We start from the raw sequence: 4,085 nt of genomic DNA, 5'->3' as shown, positions 1-4,085 counted from the left end.
GAGAAGGAAGGAAAGGGGGGCAGCCTCCACCCAATTCGGATTGGGCTAGGGGGCGCGCCTCACACATTTTCACTTCCTCTCCTCTATTCTACTAAGGCCCAATAAGGCCCATATACTCCCCGGGGGGTTCCGGTAACCTCCCGGTACTCCGGAAAATGCCCGAACTCATCCGGAATCATTCCGATGTCCAAACATAGGCTTCCAATATCGATCTTTATGTCTCGGCCATTTCGAGACTCCTCTTCATGTCCGTGATCAAATTTGGGACTCCGAACTACCTTCGGTACATCAAAACACATAAACTCATAATACCGATCGTCACCGAACGTTAAGCGTGCAGACCCTACGGATTCGAGAACTATGTAGACATGACCGAGACTCATCTCGGGTCAATAAACAATAGCAGAACCTGGATGCTCACATTGGTTCCTACATATTCTACGAAGATCTTTATCAGTCAAACCGCACAACAACATATGTTGTCCCTTTGTCATCAGTATGTTACTTGACCGAGATTCAATCGTCGGTATCTCAATACCTAGTTCAATATCGTTACCGGCAAGTCTCTTTACTCGTTCCATAATGCACTATCCCGTAACTAACTCGTTAGTTACATTGCTTACAAGGCTTATAGTGATGTGCATTACCGAGAGGTCCCAGAGATACCTCTTCGATACTCGGAGTGACAAATCCTAATCTCGATCTATGCCAACTCAACAAACACCATCGGAGACACCTGTAGAGCATCTTTATAGTCATCCAGTTACGTTGTGACGTTTGATAGCACACTAAGTGTTCCTCTGGTATTCGGGAGTTGCATGATCTCATAGTCATAGGAACATGTATAGGTTATGGAGAAAGCAATAGCAACAAACTAAACGATCATCGTGCTAAACTAATGGATGGGTCAAGTCAATCACATCATTCTCTAATGATGTGATCCCGTTAATCAAGTGACAACTCTTGTCTATGGTCAGGAAACATAACCATCATTGATTCAACGAGCTAGTCAAGTAGAGGCATACTAGTGACACTCTGTTTGTCTATGTATTCACACATGTACTAAGTTTCTGGTTAATACAATTCTAGCATGAATAATAATCATTTATCATGATATAAGTAAATATAAATAACAAATTTATTATTTCCTCTAGGGCATATTTCCTTCAATTTGGACACCGGAAATGTTCTGGAGGGTACCAGGTACATATCGGGTCACCGGAAGGGGTTTCAGGCACCCCCGACAAAAGATATGGGCCTTATGGGCCAAGAGGGGAAACGCACCAGCCACCAGGGGTTGGTACGCTCCCCATATGGGCCGAACCAAGGGGAGAAGGAAAGAGGGGAAGAGAAAGGAAAGGGGGATTCGGCCTCCCCCTTCCTTTCTCCCCCTCCTCTTTCCTCCCCCTCTGGCAAATATGGCAGGGGGCGTCGGCCATGGGGAGACCCCAAGTAGGATTCAGCCTACTTGGGCGCCTCCTGGCTGCCTCCCCTCTCCCTCCCACCTATATATATGTGGGGGCGCCCTAGCACACACCAGACAATTGCCTAGCCGTGTGCAGCGCCCCCCTCCATCGTTTACACCCCCGGTCATATTTTCGTAGTGCTTAGGCGAAGCCCTGCGAAAATCACTTCACCATCACCGTCACCACGCCGTCATGCTGACGGAACTCATCTACTACCTCGACGTCTTGCTGGATCAAGAAGGCGAGGGACGTCACCGAGCTGAACGTGTGCAGAACTCTGAGGTGTCGTACGTTCGGTACTTGATCGGTCGGAGCTAGAAGAAGTTCGACTACATCAACCGCATTGTTAAACGCTTCCGCTTATGATCTATGAGGGAACGTAGACACACTCTTCCCCTCGTTGCTATGCATCTCCATGGATAGATCATTGCGTGTGCGTAGAATTTTTTTGTTTTTCCGTGCAACGTTTCCCAACACCCTCAAGTATGACAAAGTGCAGGTCAAATAAGAGAAAGGTCAGACAATGGTACCAATATGTTGGAAGACGTGCTTTCTTGATGTTTACCAGTTTAGAAGAGCATTGGTGAACTTGCATGTCACTCAAAGGAGGAACTTCCATTACCACATAAACAACAAGGATAGGATAATAGTGGATTTTCATGAGAAAGGATGCCATTTTTAAATGGTTGCATATGAAATTGCCAATCAAAAAACTAAATGTAAAAGAAGTTGCAACTGGAGTATACATGTTCTCCATGTGGTGAGAATTGCTAGGTGCCTACAAAGTTTGTGGCCAAAGAAATTGAGGATAGCTCGAGGACAGATCCTACAAAAGGAGTTGAGACAGTCACAAAGAAGACAAAGAGAAGTGTGGTTTGGAGGTTGGGAAGAATAGGGCATATATGGCAAGGCAGCAAGCTCTGATTGTTGCATAGGGTGATTAGGAAGCAATACACAAGGATCAACGACTATTTTCAAACAGTGTTGGACACAAACCCTAGGAGAAGATGTATTGTGACCACCAGAGTGGTGAAAGAGCATCCAAGTCTCCTAGGTTTCATAGACTGATCATTTGTCTTTAGAGCACAAAAGGGGGGATTTCTCAAAGGGTGTAGGCCTTTTATTAGTATGTTCTTGTCACATGTATTTCAATTGGTTTATAGTCACATATATTTTCATTGCATTCTCAACAACTTTTGCTCTTTATTGATTTCAGGTCTAGATGGTTGCTTTCTTAAGCCGAACACACAAGTTAACGAATCTTATCCACAATAGCTAGAGATGGAAACAATAACATCTGCCCATTGGCTTTGGAGTAAGTTGAGAAGGATGACATGCCAAGTTTGTGATGGATTTTAACACAATTCAAGATATCTATTGGGGAGAATCATGACAATTTGGCAACTACACAATCATTTCAGATAGGCAGAAGGCCAGTGATACGTCTCAAACATATCAATACTTTTTGTATGATTCATGGTATGATGATATCAATTATAAACACATTGGGCGCAGATTTAATTGAACCTTATATTGGACTAACATATTAGACATGGACCCACACCTGGTGGGGCCCATAAGCCCTAGGCGCACCCTAGGAACCCTAGGGCTAGGGCACCTACAACCTATGGGAACCCCCTGGCTGGCCTCCGTCCTGACTTATATATACCCGAAAACTCACCACCAATTTACCGAGTATTTTTTCGCGGCTGTCACATTGCGTTTTCGAGATGATCTTTGGTTTCAACCCTAATTTGGAACTCTACAGAAGGGGGAATTCATCTTCATCATCAACCTCGATCCTGGTTTTCCAGAATGTGAGTAGTCCACCTCCTAGACTACGGATTCATGGTAGTAGCCAATGTTGTAATCTCTCCTCCTAGTTGTATTTCTGATGTTCAATACAATAGCTACACAAGCATGATTGTAGTTTATCACACGAGTTTGTGGTGGCGATGTAGATCATGTGATGGATTAACTCGATATGTTCAAAAAAATTCATGATTCATGTTTGATATATAGATGCATAACTATTTTTGGATGCGTGTCTTCGCTTTGCAAGTTTAGATCGGTAGCAAGTAGTGGAAGAGGTCTGCATTAGTTGGGTTCAAGTCTTGCAAGCAATCTACCATAGTGACAAAAAAATGGAAAATGCTTGTTTGAATTGTTGCCACTAAATGTTAAGGGTTAGTAGAGGAAGAATAATCCTCTAATCATAATAGTATATCATCATTCTAAATGCAATTACCCTTTTTACACTTAATGCCCAGATGATGCAGAGTATCTTGGTCTTTAGTATTATGGACATACTACCTATATATATTCTCACATTGTTTACTGTTTACTTATCCGCCATGAACATGGGTATTTCATATTGTACGTTTACACATGAGAAAGTCACCTACCACAACTTTTATGCATTGAAGAGTTAACCTATGAACCCCGGTCCAATTTCCACCATAAGGAGCACCTTCCAACAACATTTACACGTTTTTTTATTTCAAAAATACCAAATATATTTATCACACTTGTATAACTAGCAAGACTAGGAGGGATTGACACCCTTGTTAGAATTGTTGGGGACATGAGCAGTGTTTTATTTGTGTTGCAGGACATACT

This window comes from Triticum urartu, chromosome 3 (assembly GCF_003073215.2).
Source record: "Triticum urartu cultivar G1812 chromosome 3, Tu2.1, whole genome shotgun sequence".
Taxonomy (NCBI): Eukaryota; Viridiplantae; Streptophyta; class Magnoliopsida; order Poales; family Poaceae; genus Triticum; species Triticum urartu.
This window is presented reverse-complemented; position numbering follows the sequence as displayed.